The following is a 24,672-nucleotide window of genomic DNA, read 5'->3' as shown; positions in this document are numbered from 1 at the left end:
GGGTGAAGCAGGAGAGAGGGAGAGAGAGACAGAGAGAGACAGAGAGAGAGAGAGAGAGAGAGACAGAGAGAACAGAGAGAGAGAGACAGAGAGAGAGAAGGGGGGGGTGAAACAGGAGAGAGGGAGAGAGAGACAGAGAGAACAGAGAGAGAGAGACAGAGAGAGAGAAGGGGGGGTGAAACAGGAGAGAGGGAGAGAGAGACAGAGAGAACAGAGAGAGAGAGACAGAGAGAGAGAAGGGGGGGGGGTGAAACAGGAGAGAGGGAGAGAGAGACAGAGAGAACAGAGAGAGAGAGACAGAGAGAGAGAAGGGGGGGGGGTGAAACAGGAGAGAGGGAGAGAGAGACAGAGAGAACAGAGAGAGAGAGACAGAGAGAGAGAAGGGGGGGGGGTGAAACAGGAGAGAGGGAGAGAGAGACAGAGAGAACAGAGAGAGAGAGACAGAGAGAGAGAAGGGGGGGGGGTGAAACAGGAGAGAGAGAGAGAGAGAGACAGAGAGAACAGAGACAGAGAGAACAGAGAGAGAGAGACAGAGAGAGAGAAGACAGGAGAGAGGGAGAGAGAGACAGAGAGACAGAGAGAGAGAGACAGAGAGAGAAGGGGGGGGGGTGAAACAGGAGAGAGGGAGAGAGAGACAGAGAGAACAGAGAGAGAGAGACAGAGAGAGAGAAGGGGGGGGGGGTGAAACAGGAGAGAGAGAGAGAGAGACAGAGAGAACAGAGAGAGAGAGACAGAGAGAGAGAGACAGAGACAGAGAGAACAGAGAGAGAGAGAGAGAGAGAGAGAAGGGGGGGGGGAGAAACAGGAGAGAGAGAGAGAGAGACAGAGAGAACAGAGAGAGAGAGACAGAGAGAGAGAAGGGGGGGGGGGGTGAAGCAGGAGAGAGGGGAATGTATTGTATTCTAATTCTTTTAAGACTGTTTTCAACCTACACTCGGTCATGAGTCAATTTGCCAAATAACACAAGCAGAACCACACAGAATAGCCACATCAGTACCTACTTAAAGTACACAACAGTAAGTGGCCAATAGACTTACAAAGTATTGCAGTGCCCGCCTGACAAATGCAATAAACAGCAGTATCCCTCAGCTCAGACAGACAGAACAGAGCTAGGTGTTGCTGGCTGATGGCTGGCTGTGCTCCATAGCCCTCTGCCCTGCCCACCTCCTCTCTATGGAAGCCAGGGTGGAAGATGTTGGAGGGTGGAGGGGAGGACGAGGGGGTTGAGGAGGTGGGCTTGGGGTGGAGGGTAGAGGCTGGAGGCTGGGATGGCACAGGGGACTTCAGGGTGGTGTAGGGGTGGGGGACGAGGGGGATCGGGGTGGGGTGGGGGTCGGGGGATACAAGAGACTGGCACAGCGAAGCCGACCGACATGTGGGGAGGTGTGTGTGGGGAGGTGTGTGTGGGGAGGTGTGTGAGGGGAGGTGTCTGAGGGGAGGTGTGTATGGGGCTACAATCTACAGAACAAATGAGGGTACTACTGCCTGTCATATTTCACTTTTTATTTTTTCTAAATAAGACAAAGCCCTTTACTGTGAGGAGCAGGCCGGGCTGGCGTGCATCCCAATTGGCACGCTGTTCCCTAAATAGAGCCCTACAGGCCCTGGTCAAAAGTAGTGCACTATAAAGAGAATAGGGTGCCATTTAGGACTCCCCCCTGAGTATGAAGCTCTTAGGGAGGGGATAAACAGCTGGGTGACGCTGCTGCCTCCACCTCCCCAGCACTGTGACAGGCACTGACATAAATCTGTAGAAAAGGGATTATGATGAGGAAAAGTGATCAAGCAAATGAAATATCCTTGGCTTCAGCGTATAACTCAGACGCGTGAGGCTGAGCTTTATAGTCCTCTACTCTAGGAGAGACATACCTAGCATGTCCTGGGCAATTTGCTGTTCTTATTGCCCTATGTTCAGGCCTTTACTCAAGCTAAGTCTGTGTGTGTGTGTGTGTGTGTGTGTGTGTCAAATCAAACCAAAGTTTATTGGTCACAGTTTAGCAGACGTTATAGCAGGTGCACGCCCTTACAACAACCCCAAAAACAGGAAAAGAAAATGGAAAAAAGAGAGGTATTTATTAACAGTACCAGTGGAAAGTTTGGACATTCAAGGGTTTTTCTTGATTTGTACTATTTTCTACATTTTATAATAATAGTGAAGACATCAAAACTATGAAATAACACATATGGAATCATGTAGTAACCAAAATAAGTGTTAAATAAATCTCTATATATATATATTATATTTTTCTTCAAAGTAACCAACCGTTGCCTTGATGACAGCTTTTCACATATGCTTACAACAACAACAAAAGTAAACGTTTTGAAAAAGATTTTATTGTGTTACAAAGTGGAATTCAAATATATTTAATTGTCATTTTTTTCATTGATCTACACACAATACTCCATAATGTCAACGTGAAAATAAATTCTATAAAATATTTTCAAATTAATAAAACTATTATAAATATTATTCGCCCTCTTGTTTTAGGTAAGACTAAATTAGTTCAGAAGTAAAATTTGACTTAACAAATCACATAATAAGTTATATGGACTCACTCTGTGTGAAATAATAGCGTTTGACATGATTTTTAAGGTCCCTCAGTCAAGTGTCGAATTTCAAGGTCAGATTCAACTACAAAGACCAGGGAGCTTTTCGGAAGCCTCATGAAGAAGGCCAGTGAAGTCATCACAATGTTGTTGATTCATCCTCAGTTTTGTCACATCACAGCCATTGAACTAGCTGTTTTAAAATCACCAATGACCTCATGTTAACATCCCTGAGCAGTTTCATTCCTGTACTGCAGCTTAGTTCAGAAGATCGACCGTATCTTTCATGTGGTTTAATGCATCATCCACAGCATAATTCATCACTTGACTGTACTTAAAGAGATATTCAATGTCTGATTTGTAATTGTTACCCATCTACCAATCACAATAATGACCTAAATGACAGAGAGAAAATAATAATTAAAATATACAGAAAAACATTATTACAAAACATTCATATGCACGTACACAACAAGGCACTAAAATATTACTGAATTTTTAAAAAACATGGTAAAGGAATATACCTTTTGTCCTAAATGTAAAAACTTCCGTTTGGGGCAAATCCAAAACAACAAATCACTGAGTACCTGCCTCCTTATTTTCAAGCATGGTGGTGGCTGCATCATAGTATGGGTATGCTTGTGACTGGGGAGTTTTTCAGGATGAAAATAAACAGGACGGAGCTAAACACAAGCAAAACCCTAGAAGTAAACCTGCTTCAGTCTGCTTTACACCAGACACTCTGAGAGGAATCCACCTTTTAGCAGGACAATAACCTACAACACAAAGCCAAATCTACACTGGACTGCTTACCAATAAGACAGTGAATGTTCCTGAGTGGCCAAGTTACCGTTTTGAGAGGTGCAGAGGGCTGCCTAATCGACATCCACGTCATCAGTGCCCGGGGAACAGTGGGGTAACTGCCTTACTCTGGGGCAGAACAACAGATTTTTACCTTGTCAGCTCTGGGATTCGATCCAGGAACCTTTCGGTTATTGGCCAAAAGTTTTTCCCAGCCAGGCTACCTACTTATCTTATCTAATCAAGGTATACTAGTGGTATACTAGTGGTATACTAGTGGTATACAAGTGTTATACTAGTGGTATACTAGTGTTATACTAGTGGTATACTAGTGTTATACTAGTGTTATACTAGTGGTATACTAGTGTTATACTAGTGTTATACTAGTGGTATACTAGTGGTATACTAGTGTTATACTAGTGTTATACTAGTGGTATACTAGTGTTATACTAGTGGTATACTAGTGGTATATTAGTGGTATACTAGTGGTATACTAGTGTTATACTAGTGTTATACTAGTGATATACTAATGGTATACTAGTGGTATACTAGTGTTATACTAGTGGTATACTAGTGTTATACTAGTGGTATACTAGTGGTATATTAGTGGTATACTAGTGGTATACTAGTGATATACTAGTGTTATACTAGTGATATACTAGTGTTATACTAGTGGTATACTAGTGTTATACTAGTGATATACTAGTGGTATACTAGTGGTATACTAGTGGTATACTAGTGGTATATTAGTGGTATACTAGTGGTATACTAGTGTTATACTAGTGTTATACTAGTGATATACTAGTGGTATACTAGTGGTATATTAGTGGTATACTAGTGGTATACTAGTGGTATACTAGTGGTATACTAGTGGTATACTAGTGGTATATTAGTGGTATACTAGTGGTATACTAGTGGTATACTAGTGATATACTAGTGGTATACTAGTGATATACTAGTGGTATACTAGTGGTATATTAGTGGTATACCAGTGGTATATTAGTGGTATACTAGTGGTATACTAGTGGTATACTAGTGGTATATTAGTGGTATACTAGTGGTATACTAGTGGTATACTAGTGGTATATTAGTGGTATACTAGTGGTATATTAGTGGTATACTAGTGGTATACTAGTGGTATCCTAGTGGTATACTAGTGTTATACTAGTGGTATACTAGTGGTATACTAGTGTTATACTAGTGGTATACTAGTGGTATACTAGTGGTATACTAGTGGTATACTAGTGTTATACTAGTGGTATACTAGTGGTGTACTAGTGGTATACTAGTGTTATACTAGTGTTATACTAGTGGTATACTAGTGTTATACTAGTGGTATACTAGTGTTATACTAGTGGTATACTAGTGTTATACTAGTGGTATACTAGTGGTATACTAGTGTTATACTAGTGTTATACTAGTGATATACTAGTGGTATACTAGTGGTATATTAGTGGTATACTAGTGGTATACTAGTGGTATACTAGTGGTATACTAGTGGTATACTAGTGGTATATTAGTGGTATACTAGTGGTATACTAGTGGTATACTAGTGATATACTAGTGGTATACTAGTGATATACTAGTGGTATACTAGTGGTATATTAGTGGTATACCAGTGGTATATTAGTGGTATACTAGTGGTATACTAGTGGTATACTAGTGGTATATTAGTGGTATACTAGTGGTATACTAGTGGTATACTAGTGGTATATTAGTGGTATACTAGTGGTATATTAGTGGTATACTAGTGGTATACTAGTGGTATCCTAGTGGTATACTAGTGTTATACTAGTGGTATACTAGTGGTATACTAGTGTTATACTAGTGGTATACTAGTGGTATACTAGTGGTATACTAGTGGTATACTAGTGTTATACTAGTGGTATACTAGTGGTGTACTAGTGGTATACTAGTGTTATACTAGTGTTATACTAGTGGTATACTAGTGTTATACTAGTGGTATACTAGTGTTATACTAGTGGTATACTAGTGTTATACTAGTGGTATACTAGTGGTATACTAGTGGTATACTAGTGTTTTATGTTTCTTTAATAAAACATATGAAATAAAATCTTCCACGTTGATATTACAGAGTATTTTGTTTAGATCATTGACAAAAAAATGAAAATGCAATCCATTTTAATCCCACTTTGTAACACAATAAAATCTTATGCATTTTCCACGTCTCAGACATGTGTAGAGTGGCGAAACGTCATTCAGAACAGAGCACCGCCTGTTTTGAGCCAAACTTGTTTTGTTATTGTGGCAATAACTGGTGTCAAGTATCAGTTTGCAAACAAGGTTAAAAAAAAAACTCACTGAGTTAATAAAGCCTCATACAAACACGTTCTCTTATATTACTTTCTTGAGTAAGGAAGCTCCAAATTGCAGGTGATTCAGCCGAGCTCAGTGCTTTCTGTGGTGGTGAGGCAGCCAGCGGAAAATACAGAGCGTAGGGGTTGGTCATGTTCTCTAGTTGCACCATGATTGGCTCAGTGTTCTGTCACTCATGGGGACACTACATCACCGCAAAATCAAAGGGGAGAGCTCGGAAATTCAAGCCCCTTGGGTGCTGCCATAGATTTACAGCAGAAGTTCCCATCCAAGAAGGCTCAAGGTCATTGGCCACAGATAAAATTATGTCAAATCACATATCTACCATTGCTTTGATTGGACTGATCATGTCAACATCATACTTTCAAATACTTAGTAGTCATCATCATGAATCAAGTCAATAATCTACTGGCAAATGATTTTCAATCCTGCTCACAAGAAGAGAAATTATAGATAAAACATATTGGTGCTCATCGGCCATTGGACGTAAACATTACACAACCAGTTGGACATCGCAAATTCAACAATGAGTGGTTTGGAAGGAGTCAGTAGCTAACTACAAGCAGTGCAAGGCAATCATTAGCCTGCTATTCAGTGGAGTGGGTGTGTTGGCCACGTCTGTGTTTAAGGGTCTCTTTTCCAAGATTAAAAGGATAAACATTCACATGCAACACCATGGGCCAGAAAAGTTTATATACATTGGCCATGCTGTCAATTCAGCTTGTTTTTTTTCAGTTCCCAGTTGTCTTGAAAGCACCATAAATCCAGAAAATGCCAGACTTTGATGACAAATGAAGAACAGCCACGCCACCTTCCTGTTCAAGTGAGCACAGAACAACAAGGTGAGTCCAAAAATGTATTGTATGCTGCTGCATAAAAGATAAAAGGCCAGGGGGATATGTATACTGCAGCTAAGAAGGTAGTACTACGTGTAAGTTGTGTATTAAGCTGTTAGTAGCTCATGTACTCACACTAATAATTTGGCCCCTTTCCCCCTCATAACTTGTAGCCTATAGCCTGTTTTAGAGAAATGTAATCATTGTAATGTAATCAGCCCCCTTTATTTATCCTAGGGTTCTGACTTGGTGTACAGGGATAATACTGTAAGAAGGCCCAGGTTCTGAAATCTATTGCTGTGCTGTGCAGTGCTGAACAAATAATTATATATTTTTTGAGTATGCCCCACCAAGATTTATATTCTAAAATCGCCACTGCATATATGGTTAACTAACTTTTGACATATGATATTGTAAGTCCACATGTGTGCTTTTGGAACTGGCGGGATTAGAACCCGAGTCTCCCACTGGCAACCATGACGACGCATGTCTCGTGATAACTCATGTCTCGTGACGACTCATGTCTCATGACCAACTCATGTCTCATGACCTTACACGTCTCTTGGCGACTCATGTCTCATGGCCGACTCATGACGATTCATGTCTCATGACCGACTCATGTCTCGCGACGACTCATTTTCTGTGACGACTTAAGTCCCGTGACAACTCATGTCTCATGACCGACTCATGTCTCATTACCGACTCACATCTCATGACCGACTCATGTCTCATGACGACTCATGTCTCATGACCAACCCATGTCTCACGACCGACTCAGGTCTCACGACCCACTCATGCCTCACGACCGACTCATGTCTCACGACCGACTCATGTCTCATGACCAACCCATGTCCGCTACACTGTCAAGTGCATTCTCTCATTTTAATGTCAACTAGGGCAGTCAAATGATTCACAAATGAAATCGAGTTTATTACAGGATTTTCTGTGATTGATCACGATTAATCGCAAATTCAGAATTTGCTCAAATTGAGCTGTAATATAAGATTTTTATTCAAAAAGCATTACAAGAATATTTCCATTTAGATTTTGTCCAAAGTAGCGGTTAGCAAAATCAGGTAAATTTATCAACACACTTTTTTTAACCTCAAAGTCAACTTGTTTTGACATTGTATTGTTGTTTTGAGCTGTGTGGATTATGTACAGTGCATTCGGAAAGTATTCAGACCCCTTGACTTTTTCCAAATGTTATTACATTACAGCCTTATTCTAAAATTTATGAAATACATTTTTTTCCTCCTCAATCTACACACAATACAACATAATGACAAAGCAAAAACAGGTTTTTTATTTTTTTTTGCAAATTTAATTAAGATTATAACAGAATTGCCTTATTTACATAAATATTCATACCCTTTGCTATGAGACTCGAAATTTAGCTCAGGTGCATCCTGTTTCCATCGATCATCCCTGAGATGTTTATTCAATTTGATTGGAATCCACTTATAGTAAATTGTGTGTACAGTTCTGTACGTCTGTGAGGGTGGATTTTTGAATTTACTATACCTGTACTGTACTGTACCGTACTGTGCTGTGGAGTCTATACATGGTGATGATCTACTGACCATAACTGTACTGTGGAGTCTATACATGGTGATGTTCTACTGACCATAACTGTACTGTCCTGTGGAGTCTATACATGGTGATGTTCTACTGACCATAACTGTACTGTCCTGTGGAGTCTATACATGGTGATGATCTACTGACCATAACTGTACTGTACTGTGGAGTCTATACATGGTGATGTTCTACTGACCATAACTGTACTGTCCTGTGGAGTCTATACATGGTGATGTTCTACTGACCATAACTGTTCTGTGGAGTCTATACATGGTGATGTTCTACTGACCATAACTGTTCTGTGGAGTCTATACATGGTGATGTTCTACTGACCATAACTGTACTGTCCTGTGGAGTCTATACATGGTGATGTTCTACTGACCATAACTGTACTGTCCTGTGGAGTCTATACATGGTGATGTTCTACTGACCATAACTGTACTGTCCTGTGGAGTCTATACATGGTGATGTTCTACTGACCATAACTGTTCTGTGGAGTCTATACATGGTGATGTTCTACTGACCATAACTGTTCTGTGGAGTCTATACATGGTGATGTTCTACTGACCATAACTGTACTGTCCTGTGGAGTCTATACATGGTGATGTTCTACTGACCATAACTGTACTGTCCTGTGGAGTCTATACATGGTGATGTTCTACTGACCATAACTGTTCTGTGGAGTCTATACATGGTGATGTTCTACTGACCATAACTGTACTGTCCTGTGGAGTCTATACATGGTGATGTTCTACTGACCATACCTGTACTGTACTGTGGAGTCTATACATGGTGATGATCTACTGACCATAACTGTTCTGTGGAGTCTATACATGGTGATTATCTACTGACCGTAACTGTACTGTTCTGTGGAGTCTATACATGGTGATGATCTACTGACCATAACTGTACTGTCCTGTGGAGTATATACATGGTGATGTTCTACTGACCATACCTGTACTGTACTGTGGAGTCTATACATGGTGATGATCTACTGACCATAACTGTTCTGTGGAGTCTATACAGGGTGATTATCTACTGACCGTAACTGTACTGTTCTGTGGAGTCTATACATGGTGATGATCTACTGACCATAACTGTACTGTGGAGTCTATACATGGTGATGATCTACTGACCATAACTGTACTGTTCTGTGGAGTCTATACATGGTGATGATCTACTGACCATAACTGTACTGTGGAGTCTATACATGGTGATGATCTACTGACCGTAACTGTACTGTGGAGTCTATACATGGTGATGATCTACTGGCCAAAACTGTACTGTACTGTGCTGTGGAGTCTATACATGGTGATGATCTACTGGCCACAACTGTACTGTGGAGTCTATACATGGTGATGATCTACTGGCCAAAACTGTACTGTACTGTGCTGTGGAGTCTATACATGGTGATGATCTACTGACCATAACTGTACTGTGGAGTCTATACATGGTGATGATCTACTGACCATAACTGCTTTGTGGAGTCTATACATTTATTTTTTTATTTTTATTTTACCTTTATTTAACCAGGCAAGTCAGTTAAGAACAAATTCTTATTTTCAATGACGGCCTGGGAACAGTGGGTTAACTGCCTGTTCAGGGGCAGAACGACAGATTTGTACCTTGTCAGCTCGGGGGTTTGAACTCGCAACCTTCCGGTTACTAGTCCAACGCTCTAACCACTAGGCTACCCTGCCGCCCCAACCCCCACATGGTGATGATCTACTGGCCAAAACTGTACTGTACTGTGCTGTGGAGTCTATACATGGTGATGATCTACTGACCATAACTGTACTGTGGAGTCTATACATGGTGATGATCTACTGGCCAAAACTGTACTGTACTGTGCTGTGGAGTCTATACATGGTGATGATCTACTGGCCATAACTGTACTGTGGAGTCTATACATGGTGATGATCTACTGACCATAACTGTACTGTACTCTACTGTGGAGTCTATACATGGTGATGATCTACTGGCCATAACTGTACTGTACTGTTCTGTGGAGTCTATACATGGTGATGATCTACTGACCATAACTGTACTGTGGAGTCTATACATGGTGATGACCTACTGACCATAACTGTGCTGTGGATTCTATACAAGGTGATGATCTACTGACCATAACTGTACTGTACTGTGGAGTCTATACATGGTGATGATCCATAACTGATCAATACATCCAGTCAGCTAGACAGTCGGGTATGAGCTGCCTCACTGCAATCCCAGGGGACTGGGTTGTGTATCGGCCTTTTAAATACACACACACACACACACACACACACACACACACACCCGGCAGACAGAGCACCTCCACACTCGCCCTGTCCTGTGCCCCAGTTAATTCCCTAATTTGATCTAGAAGAGTGTCACATAAAGCAGTTCTATGATCCTAAATGAGAAATATGTGGATTTTATGAACTGTAAATGAGCGCTCCTTCATGGATGGTTATTTTAGTGTCAAAATATATTAAACAAATATAAAAATGAGAAGGGCTACAGGGACAGTTGGTTCTCCACGGTCAGCACTGCACTGTAGTTAGTTAGCTGTTTATCGGATTCCTGTGTGTTTTTATTCAATACAATTGGGATCGGTTATCAGTACTGGTGATTTTAATATACACACCGTTTTTGAAGTCACTGGTGTAAATGATATTTGAGCATAAACATTTTCATCGCCTCCTGTGCAATGTCAATGAACACGGTGAAATGTTCACGGGAAAACGTGTTAATAATTCATTATTTATTTGGCAATAATGTCTTACAGAAATGCAATGCTTTAAATTAAATCACATTTGCTGTAATAGTAACTGATTGTGAATAAATCTGTTAATTTATGTTCAGTTCTGGTCCAAGCTCTTTTTTTTTTTTCTTCCATAAAATGAATGCCTGCCTCCCTTATTAAACGCAGTTCAAATGCATCTTACGAAAATACTTCAATTGCAAAATTGAATGGAACTCGTAGTGCACTAGTATTCATGTGTTCTTAGAGTTAAAGGGAGCCTACGAGAACATGGGTAAACGCAACGAGATGTGTCTCTTCTATTAAGAATAAAATTGGTTAATACAAAGGCATGTCGGTAATAACAATGTCCTTTCCGCGGTGACAAAGACAAAGTGCCTGGTGCGTTTGGAGCGTACCAGCCACCAGCCGGGGAGACAACTGACGGCTGAAGCTTTGGGAGAGCATTTGAATTCCATGTCCCAAGAAGAGGCAGCCCGTCATTAAAAAACCCTAATTTCTGTGTCAGGTAGACTTACAGGTAATCGATCATCTTGTCAAAGTGGTTTATTTTTTTGTGCCCTGTTTCAAAGTGAATTCTACTTCTTTCCAATTAAACTTGTTGCTGAAAAAAATAAAAAAAACGTCTCTAGCTATTAAAGGTACATTTTGCCATGTTAGATTTTTTTCCCGCCCACTGAAGGAAGGTAATTTCCCAACGTTTTGAGGAAGAAACCCATGGGAAATACATGGGACTTCCAGGACCATTTTCTATAGAGCTGACCTGAACAGGATTACTGATCCTTTAAGCTCACTCATTTATCTCAATATTATCTCAATACATCTGTGACTATATTTTATTAAATAGGATTTTATATTATTTAATTAAACTACTGTAACTCAATATTATCTCAATACATCTGTGACTATATATTATTAAATAGGATTTTATATTATTTAATTAAACTACTGTAACTCAATATTATCTCAATACATCTGTGACTATATATTATTAAATAGGATTTTATATTATTTAATTAAACTACTGTAACTCATGCCAGTAAATTCATGTCTCTGACATATTTCCGGCAAACTATTTTAATTGTGTCCTTGAACAGTTGTTGCTATCATGTAAATAATAACTGTAAATTGACTCGCTATTAGAACTTGTTAATTTCATAACTTGCTAACTATCGTTAATAGCTTCCACATCAGTGGCTATTGTACCAACTCTAACCATAATGTTGTCTTTGTCCATTGATGTAAACAAGACAGACGGTAGACACAACAGTTTCATTGCCCACATTAAGCAATTTGTCTTTTTCTCTGTGGGCCTTTAGCTTAAACCAATGATTGGCAGGCGCCTTGGGCTACAGAATGGACTGTTTGGGGGCACGTTTTCCTGTTCTGTTCCTTCCCTGAGACCTTCACTCAGCCTGACACACTGCCGTCCTGTCCTGAATAGCCACCATGTCTCTCCAAAACACTGTGCATCAACCAACCAACCATTTCCAACCATGGAAATATCTCTGCATAAAAGCCATTTATTGGTACATTTCTAAAATGTTAACGGTTGTCAGCTTCAATTGTCTTTTAAAGGACCCCTCTCCTCACCTGGGGATAAAATGCCTGCGCCTGTTCTGGAGGGAGGGATTCTCCGAGTCCTCTTGCTCTCTGACAGACAGTGACAAACCCTCCCTGGCCTGCCAGCCCAATGGCCTCAGCGGGGCCTATGTGGGAGCTAATGCTCCTTTGTCCCTGGCTCTAATTTATTTATGTGGCTAATCTTCAGGGGGTGGAGCGGCACGGCTCAGAGGTGTGCCGTTTTACGGGAAGAGCCATTGGAGGGATCAGCGACCTTGTGAAGCCTTTGCCATAAAAAAAGCGGTAATTCATTTCACTTATCAGCTGAGATCGGTCTTGTTTTATCAGTGACATGAATGAAGAATGTCAAGACAAGGGGGCGTGAAATGTTCCAAAATAAAACGCTAGCCAAAAAAGTTTGAGATGAAAAAAACTCCTGTATCGTGCTGCCTTTCACTTTGAAGCCATAATACTCTCATAATACTCTCTTCTATATGAGTTCTTAATTCTGAGGTTCTTAATTCGCAGGTTCTGAATTCTCAGATTCTTAATTCTCAGGTTCTAAAATCTCAGGTTCTTAATTGTCAGGTTCTTAATTCTCAGGTTCTTGATTCTCAGGTTCTTATTTCTCAGGTTCTTAATTCTCAGGTTCTAAAATCCCAGGTTCTTAATTCTCAGGTTCTTGATTCTCAGGTTCTTATTTCTCAGGTTCTTAATTCTCAGGTTCTAAAATCCTAGGTTCTTAATTATCAGGTTCATAATTCTCAGGTTCTTAATTCTCAGGTTCTTGATTCTAAAAAAAATCAGTTGGTCTAACAGTTCATTTAAAGTGGAACTGACATCGTTTCAACTACTTTACACAAATGAAACAAACAGATAATCATCATTTAGGTCTAAAATATCAAATTCACAGTTCATGCTTCAAAAACCACTTTGTAAGAGGTTTTAAAAATAGGTTATATTTGACTCAAAATTCCATTATGTAGAATGAGGCATTGTTGACTGATTAACTGGATGTGTTTAATGCACAATGAATCAAATCCACCAATACATGTCTAGATACTCCAATAAATATAGGTTGTAAATCACAGCTAGAACACTGTTTTCTGCATCCAGCCATTCAGGGAATGAACTGTTTCTGTTTCACTCACACAATATGTTTTGGACAAAAATGTACAAAAAAGTCAGTGATTGGGAATCTAATCACAATCAATGTATGTAGGCCTACTTATTTAACATGCTAAATGGGCTTCATAGCTAAGTCATGTAACTAGCTAGAACCTAAAGTGACCCTGGGGCCGGCCGAGCAGGCTACCATTTCTCATCGTATTCACAGTGCAATTTGACTGTCAACTACACGCTGAAAACGTTTGAGAGGGTTCATCTATTGTCCTCTGTGCTAGAGCTCAACAGGCTCAGGATAACATTGTTGTTGTTGTTGCTGTGCATAAGCAACTGAGGGGCAGAGAGCCTACCTGTTGGTGGTTTAATCAATAGGACTGTAACGTTCCCAAAAGTATGGCGCCCATGGTAGTTATGTATTATCAGAAAACCATTTGGGTTTGGTGTTTTTTTTTCTATTGCTTTCTTAACAATGGTCTGAGCAACAGTAGTTGTGTTCTGCTGCCAGTAAACACAGTCCAATGCAACACCAATGTGAACGGCATAGGCCGGTATGGAACGGTCGATTTGCATAATAGGCTTACTCCAGCTGTGACTGGGTATTGTGCACGACAAAGTTGTTTATTTGTTTTTATTTACTTTATATTTATATTGTGCTCGTTCGTCACAAAAGGAACGGATATGTATCGCATTCATCCAGAGGATGTTTATAAAAAAAATATTTTAATTAGATTTAAATGGTTCGAAATCTGTGTCAGTTCCTCTTTAAGTTGTGTTAGTACTTTTAGATGTTAATTCGAAGATGTGTGAATGTGTCTGTGAAAGTTGCTGTTTAGATGGTTGACGTGCCCGTGGTGTGTGAGGAGGGGTGAGGGGTGCTGCTGCACACGTCTCCCTGAAGATTCAGTGTCAGAAAGGAGACCACATTCATCCTCACAGCACACTATTTATTTGGACATAGATGCTATGGCAGCAGAAACCCAGAGTGGAGGAGACGGAGAGCTGATTAACAGGGAACCTACCCACAATGCACCGCGTTGACAAATGATTGACTTGGAACAGTATCTAAGGCGATCAGGATAAAGTACCAACCATTTCAAGGCTCAGCAAAATTCTAATTCTAATTAGACTTGTGCACCACTATTCCAAATAAAAAATTGTTCCCCTGGCATTTCGGCTACTATCGAGTGTCTCTTTTTCTCCGTCTGATCGTTGAAACAAAACGAATAAAGAAAATGATTAGAGTGATAACAAAGGCATAACATTTAAATTATTGAGGCACCACATCTGGGATCTGTATGTCACTGGGTTGTCATTCTGGCCCACCCATTCAACACTCCATTCTCTCTGCATGAGAGAAACTGCAAAACAGAGGGAAGGGAATAAAAGAACGAAAAGAAAGAGAAAGAAAGAGAGAGAGAAGAGAGAGAGAGAGAGAGAGAGAGAGAGAGAGAGAGAGAGAGAGAGAGAGAGAGAGAGAGAGAGAAGTGGGTGGAATGGTAAGATGGTAACATTAAAAAAGGTAGAAAGCGAGAACGGCGAGAGAGAACGCAAATAGGGGCCTTCAGCTTTAGCGTTATTAATGACTCTTCAAAAATCTCCCGACTTTTCCAATCTCTGTGAGAAGCGCTTGAAGGATCCTGTAGATGAAGCTGACCTTCAGAATGTTCTTTGGTCTTTAGTTAGGAAATTCACTCGCCATTATGGCATCATTAAGGAAACAAGGATAAAATTACTCCATGCTTAATGACCTGTAGGATTCCCCCCACCAAAATTTGTTTCAGATCTAATAAAACTGTGCTTAACACACTCGAATGAATTATGAGGACTGTTATGCAGGGACATTAACATGTGGAAAATATATTTTTGAAAGCTTGGAGGACTGGACTTTTCGAATCAGATGGTAGAATTACATTTTTAGGCCAATAAATTCTACCATGTCTCAATTTAATTTCCTTTTAGCTCTCAAAATCTGGATATATGATGATCAAATACTTGGGTTTGATGGTCTTTTACACAGTCTTACAATAAACTGTACTGTACACTTTCTATGTTATGACGGAGATGAATAAACACACACATAATGTATATTCACAATACATACCCAATCAATAACATACCGATATTATATACACAATACATACCCAATCAATAACATACCGATATTATATACACAATACATACCCAATCAATAACATACCGATAACATACCGATATATACACAATACATACCCAATCAATAACATACCGATATTATATACACAATACATACCCAATCAATAACATACCGATATTATATACACAATACATACCCAATCAATAACATACCAATATTATAGACACAATACATACCCAATCAATAACATACCGATATTATATACACAATACATACCCAATCAATAACATACCGATATTATATACACAATACATACCCAATCAATAACATACCGATATTATATACACATTTTATACCCAATCAATAACATACCAATAGTATATACACAATACATACCCAATCAATAACATACCGATATTATATACACAATACATACCCAATCAATAACATACCAATAGTATATACACATTTTATACCCAATCAATAACATACCAATATTATATACACAATACATACCCAATCAATAACATACCGATATTATATACACAATACATACCCAATCAATAACATACCAATATTATAGACACAATACATACCCAATCAATAACATACCGATATTATATACACATTACATACCCAATCAATAACATACCGATATTATAGACACAATACATACCCAATCAATAACATACCGATATTATAGACACAATACATACCCAATCAATAATATACCAATATTATATACACAATACATACCCAATCAATAACATACCGATATTATATACACATTTTATACCCAATCAATAACATACCAATAGTATATACACAATACATACCCAATCAATAACATACCAATATTATATACACATTTTATACCCAATCAATAACATACCAAAATTGTATACACAATCATTCCCGATCAATAACATACCAATAGTATAGACACAATACATACCCAATTGAGTACATACACAATACTCTAAATACAATCTGTACTTAGTTTCTAAAAGAGTGAATCTGGGGAGTTTATTCTTGTACAGAGCCCACATTAACAAACAGTGTAATTAACAGGATGTGTGTTATTTGGGGTGATAATTTACCATTAAGACTTTTATGAAATTGGGTTTTGCGTTTACATTTCCACAGTATGCCACCCATAGAAACGGGTGCCAGCGTTGGTAATTAGTGTAACGCGTCACAGGGTAGAGAAAGCAGGCGTCAGGAAGCTGTTAGGATTGTGTGTGTGTGTGTGTGTTTGTTTGTGTGTGTGTAAAAAAAATGAAGCTGCAGGCTATTGGGGAGAGGCTCTTCATTGACTCTCTCTCTCTCTCTCTCTCTCTCTCTCTCTCTCTCTCTCTCTCTCTCTCTCTCTTCTCTCTCTCTCTCTCTCTCTCTCTCTCTCTCTCTCTCTCTCTCTCTCTCGTACACAACTACAACAACGCAAACCAGCGGAACGCCGATAGAAATGTAATGTGTAGAACTGTAAAGCTAGAAAAAAAAGGTAATCGTGTCAGCTCTATGCCATCTATTTCTATCAGTAATGTTCAAAACGTTTCATGTCTCCGGAAACCCCCTGTATAGCTCTGTAGTCTCAGTCACACCAGTACCTCTTTACCCCCCCCGTCCCCGTCCCCGTCCCCGGCTCTATTGTATATTGTAATCCAGCCCCTCCAGCCCTCGACGTGTCCGCCATTGTGAAATAAGTACTTATTAAAAAGAGGAGGCAAGAAAAAGTTAGTGGAAAGATAGTGGTGCCACAGAGAGGTGGGTTTGTGAGGTAATGGCGGTTTGCTCTCTTTAAACTTTAATCTCTCCTATTAATTCCCTGCAACTGGAGAATGTACGAGAGTTAATGTTCCATGAACGTGTTTCTCACTCCGCAATCTCTTCAAGCTAATTACCTTCAGGTGCTAAATGGAGGGAAATTGCCATCCATTTGGATGAGAAAAATTTCACCTCCCGGTCCCTAGTGAAAGCAGTTTTTTTTTGCCGTGTGCATTAAAACAGGAGGGAAAGAGGCAGGTCTACCTTCTTCCGCAAAGATAAACAGAGCTACTGCTGGTGGGTTCTCTCTCTCTCTCTCTCTCTCTCTCTCTCTCTCTCTCTCTCTCTCTCTCTCTCTCTCTCTCTCTCTCTCTCTCTCTCTCTCTCTCTCTCTCTCTCTCTCTCTCTCTCGCTCTCTCTCTCTCTCTCTCTCTTTCACTCTCCCCCTCTCACCCCCCTCCCTCTCTCTCCACTCTCTCCTCCCCCTTACCTGCAAAGGTCATAGAAAGGTCAACAGGTGCTCCGGTCCTGACAAGGGGAATGCTGAACAGATGTTTGATTGGCATGAATCATCTAAACGGCTCCATTAAAAACTTATGATGTGAAAGGATAGGACTCCTGTTACCGGGGAGAATGTTGAATAACTGACGGGGTAAACAGAAAGAGGATCTTAAAGGAGCTTTAGACATTTTAATTAGCTGCTGATGGTGGGACTGACTGACTGCTGCTTCAAGGCCCACTGATGACCTTATGGGGCACATATCTAATAACCTTGTCTGTCTTTCATTCAATGTTGTTGGCTTTGAGTGGTTTGAGTTTCTTTCCGTGTCCTTATCTGAAATGTTTAGCAACTCATAGGGCATGTATGATTGATTCTAAATACTGTAGCTAGAAGAAACCAGTCTGAACTGGTATCCTCAATAAGAGCTGTAGCTGGTAGAACCAGTCTGAACCAGTGTCCTTATGGAGAGCTGTAGCTGGTAGAACCAGTCTGAACTGGTATCCTCATGGAGAGCTGTAGCTGGTAGAACCAGTCTGAACTGGTATCCTCATGAAGAGCTGTAGCTAGTAGAACCAGTCTGAACTAGTATCCTCATGGAGAGCTGTAGCTGGTAGAACCAGTCTGAACTGGTATCCTCATGGAGAGCTGTAGCTGGTAGAACCAGTCTGAACTAGTATCCTCATGGAGATCTGTAGCTGGTAGAACCAGTCTGAACTAGTATCCTCATGGAGAGCTGTACTTGGTAGAACCAGTCTGAACTAATATCCTCATGGAGAGTCTGTAGTATCCTCTGGAGAGGTAGAACCAGTCTGAACTGGTATCCTCATGGAGATCTGTAGCTGGTAGAACCAGAATCCTCATGGAGAGCTGTAGCTGGTAGAAGTCTGAACTAGTATCCTCATGAAGAGCTGTAGCTGGGAGAGAACTGTGGAGAAGCTAGTACAACCAGTCTGAACTAGTATCCTCATGGAGATCTGTAGCTGGGAGAACCAGTCTGAACTGGTATCCTCATGGAGATCTGTAGCTGGTAGAGCCAGTCTGAACCGGTATCCTCATGGAGAGCTGTAGCTGGTAGAACCAGTCTGAACTGGTATCCTCATGGAGAGCTGTAGCTGGTAGAACCAGTCTGAACTGGTATCCTCATGAAGAGCTGTAGCTAGTATAACCAGTCTGAACTAGTATCCTCATGGAGAGCTGTAGCTGGTAGAACCAGTCTGAACTGGTATCCTCATGGAGAGCTGTAGCTGGTAGAACCAGTCTGAACTAGTATCCTCATGGAGATCTGTAGCTGGTAGAACCAGTCTGAACTAGTATCCTCATGGAGAGCTGTACTTGGTAGAACCAGTCTGAACTAATATCCTCATGGAGAGCTGTAGCTGGTAGAACCAGTCTGAACTGGTATCCTCATGGAGATCTGTAGCTGGTAGAACCAGTCTGAACTAGTATCCTCATGGAGAGCTGTAGCTGGTACCACCAGTCTGAACTAGTATCCTCATGGAGATCTGTAGCTGGTAGAACCAGTCTGAACTAGTATCCTCATGGAGATCTGTAGCTGGTAGAACCAGTCTGAACCAGTATCCTCATGGAGAGCTATAGCTAGTAGAACCAGTCTGAACTAGTATCCTCATTGAGAGCTGTAGCTGGTAGGGTGACCTAGTGGTTAGAGCGTTGGACTAGGTAACCGGAAGGTTTCAAGTTCAAACCCCCGAGTTGACAAGGTACAAATCTGTCGTTCTGCCCCTGAACAGGCAGTTAACCCACAGTTCCTAGGTCATCATTGAAAATAAGAATTTGTTCTTAACTGACTTGCCTAGATAAATAAAGTTTTCAATTAAATTGTTTTCAATTAAAATAAACAAAAAAAGCTTCTTACCAGTGGTCTGAGTGAGGGGCCTATTTGGAGGAGCCTTATGTGACCTTTATTTAACTAGGCAAGTCATGGTAGGGATAAGTAACCTGAAAACTAGCTGTTATTGACAGAGAGTAGGGCAAACTCTACAACATTTCTCTCAATCGCCTACAGTCATTTTTTTTTGGGAACAATGCTGTCGATTTTCAAAACAGAGTTCCCAACACACAGAAAGAACACTGTGGCCTTTTGCAAGATAGTAAATGTGTTTTCAAAATGTAGTTGCCTTCTCAAAACATGAATACGTTCATCAGAAATATAATACTAATAATATAATATAATACTAATAATATAATATAATATAATACTAATAATATAATACAATATAATACTAATAATATACTATAGTATAATACTAATAATATAATATAATATAATACTAATAATATGATATAATACTAATAATATAATATAATACTAATAATATAATATAATACTAATAATATAATATAATATAATACTAATAATATAATATAATATAATACTAATAATATAATATAATACTAATAATACAATATAATACTAATAATATAATATAATACTAATAATATAATATAATATAATACTAATAATATAATATAATACTAATAATATAATATAATATAATACTAATAATATAATATAATACTAATAATATAATATAATATAATACTAATAATATAATATAATATAATACTAATAATATAATATAATATAATACTAATAATATAATATAATACAAATAATATAATATAATATAATACTAATAATATAATATAATATAATACTAATAATATACTATAATATAATACTAATAATATAATATAATGTAATACTAATAATATAATATAATACTAATAATATAATATAATATAATACTAATAATATAATATAATACTAATAATATAATATAATATAATACTAATAATATAATATAATACTAATAATATAATATAATATAATACTAATAATATAATATAATATAATACTAATAATATAATATAATATAATACTAATAATATAATATAATACTAATAATATAATATAATATAATACTAATAATATAATACAATATAATACTAATAATATACTATAATATAATACTAATAATATAATATAATATAATACTAATAATATAATATAATATAATACTAATAATATAATATAATATAATACTAATAATATAATATAATACTAATAATATAATATAATATAATACTAATACTAATAATATAATATAATACTAATAATATAATATAATACTAATAATATAATATAATATAATACTAATAATATAATATAATATAATACTAATAATATAATATAATACTAATAATATAATATAATATAATACTAATAATATAATACAATATAATACTAATAATATAATATAATATAATACTAATAATATAATATAATATAATACTAATAATATAATACAATATAATACTAATAATATACTATAATATAATACTAATAATATAATATAATATAATACTAATAATATAATATAATACTAATAATATAATATAATACTAATAATATAATATAATGCTAATAATATAATATAATATAATACTAATAATATAATATAATATAATACTAATAATATAATATAATATAATACTAATAATATAATATAATACTAATAATATAATATAATATAATACTAATAATATAATACAATATAATACTAATAATATAATATAATATAATACTAATAATATAATATAATATAATACTAATAATATAATACAATATAATACTAATAATATAATACAATATAATACTAATAATATAATATAATATAATACTAATAATATAATATAATATAATACTAATAATATAATATAATACTAATAATATAATATAATGCTAATAATATAATATAATATAATACTAATAATATAATATAATATAATACTAATAATATAATATAATATAATACTAATAATATAATATAATATAATACTAATAATATAATATAATATAATACTAATAATATAATATAATACTAATAATATAATATAATATAATACTAATAATATAATACAATATAATACTAATAATATAATATAATATAATACTAATAATATAATACAATATAATACTAATAATATAATATAATATAATACTAATAATATAATATAATATAATACTAATAATATAATATAATATAATACTAATAATATAATATAATATAATACTAATAATATAATATAATATAATACTAATAATATAATATAATATAATACTAATAATATAATATAATATAATACTAATAATATAATACAATATAATACTAATAATATAATATAATATAATACTAATAATATAATATAATACTAATAATATAATATAATATAATACTAATAATATAATATAATATAATACTAATAATATAATATAATATAATACTAATAATATAATATAATATAATACTAATAATATAATATAATATAATACTAATAATATAATATAATATAATACTAATAATATAATATAATACTAATAATATAATATAATATAATACTAATAATATAATATAATATAATACTAATAATATAATATAATATAATACTAATAATATAATATAATATAATACTAATAATATAATATAATACTAATAATATAATATAATATAATACTAATATATAATATAATATAATAATATAATATAATATAATAATATAATACAATATAATACTAATAATATAATACAATATAATATAATAATATATATAATACTAATAATATACTATAATATAATACGCTGTCAGATTTGCAAATACTGTAGATTCATCAAAGGAAAATGACTGCCTGTAAAAGCACTTAGCTACACCGCAATAACATCTGTTAAATATGTGTTTGTGACCAATAACATCTGTTAAATATGTGAATGTGACCAATAACATCTGTTAAATATGTGAATGTGACCAATAACATCTATTAAATATGTGAATGTGACCAATAACATCTGTTAAATATGTGACCAATAACATCTGTTAAATATGTGAATGTGACCAATAACATCTGTTAAATATGTGACCAATAACATCTGTTAAATATGTGAATGTGACCAATAACATCTGTTAAATATGTGACCAATAACATCTGTTAAATATGTGACCAATAACATCTGTTAAATATGTGACCAATAACATCTGTTAAATATGGACCAATAACATCTGTTAAATATGTGAATGTGACCAATAACATCTGTTAAATATGGACCAATAACATCTGTTAAATATGTGAATGTGACCAATAACATCTGTTAAATATGTGACCAATAACATCTGTTAAATATGTGACCAATAACATTTGTTAAATATGGACCAATAACATCTGTTAAATATGTGACCAATAACATCTGTTAAATATGTGACCAATAACATCTGTTAAATATGTGACCAATAACATCTGTTAAATATGTGACCAATAACATCTGTTAAATATGTGAATGTAACCAATAACATCTGTTAAATATGTGACCAATAACATCTGTTAAATATGTGACCAATAACATCTGTTAAATATGTGAATGTGACCAATAACATCTGTTAAATATGTGACCAATAACATCTGTTAAATATGTGACCAATAACATCTGTTAAATATGTGACCAATAACATCTGTTAAATATGTGAATGTGACCAATAACATCTGTTAAATATGTGAATGTGACCAATAACATCTGTTAAATATGTGACCAATAACATCTGTTAAATATGGACCAATAACATCTGTTAAATATGTGACCAATGACATCTGTTAAATATGTGACCAATAACATCTGTTAAATATGTGAATGTGACCAATAACATCTGTTAAATATGTGTATGTGACCAACACGATTAGATTTTTTTTTTTTTATCACAACCAGACTTATCTCTTGAGTCCAAGCAGACAAAAAACCTAGTGTCTTTTAAAAATCCCAGTAGATCAATACATTTTCTTTGCAGTTACTAAATCATGATGATCAAAATTGGAAGTACAACTATCCAAAAGGTGCAGCGTTATGGGAAATCACTGTCTATTTATGCATATTCCACCAAACAATTTCATACATATAAAATCAAATATTGTTCCTGATTTAAAAATATATATAATAAACATATTATTTACAGGATTCATTCATTGGTATCATCACAATCCTATTTCATGTATTCAATGCCAAGGCTGGTTTACTCATCGTTCTGTAGACATCCCATTGGTGCACAGAAACACTGTCCCCAATAGAAATAAGGAAAGGTGACCACAATGGAGAAAGTCAACTGTATAGGCCTCATACACAACACATCACTAACTCTATAGTGGAAGGCCACAATGGAGAAAGTCAACTGTATAGGCCTCATACACAACACATCACTAACTCTATAGTGGAAGGTCACAATGGAGAAAGTCAACTGTATAGGCCTCATACACAACACATCACTAACTCTATAGTGGAAGGCCACAATGGAGAAAGATGATGACCTAGGAGTCAGCCAAAGTTTCTTAGGAGTAACTTAATGTCATTCTCTGCATCTCTACATGTCTGCAATATTGTAAAACAGATCATTACAATTAGACGGGTCCCATTGCCTAGATCTTTCCAGGTTTTGTACATGTTATGACTCTGATGGGTGACTCAGAATGTTATGCTGTAGTATTTACTGATGGACTAAAACAGTGAACAAAATTGCACACATTTATATTCTGTGAACAAAACACTGTGTTTATATTCTGTGAACAAAACACTGCGTTTATATTCTGTGAACAAAACACTGTGTTTATATTCTGTGAACAAAACACTGTGTTTATATTCTGTGAACAAAACACTGTGTTTATATTCTGTGAACAAAACACTTAGCAGTGAATATTGCATGC

This window comes from Oncorhynchus clarkii, chromosome 23, assembly GCF_045791955.1.
Source record: "Oncorhynchus clarkii lewisi isolate Uvic-CL-2024 chromosome 23, UVic_Ocla_1.0, whole genome shotgun sequence".
NCBI classification, from domain to species: domain Eukaryota; kingdom Metazoa; phylum Chordata; class Actinopteri; order Salmoniformes; family Salmonidae; genus Oncorhynchus; species Oncorhynchus clarkii.
The sequence above is the reverse complement of the archived record's forward strand: the minus strand, read 5'-3'. Positions refer to the sequence as shown.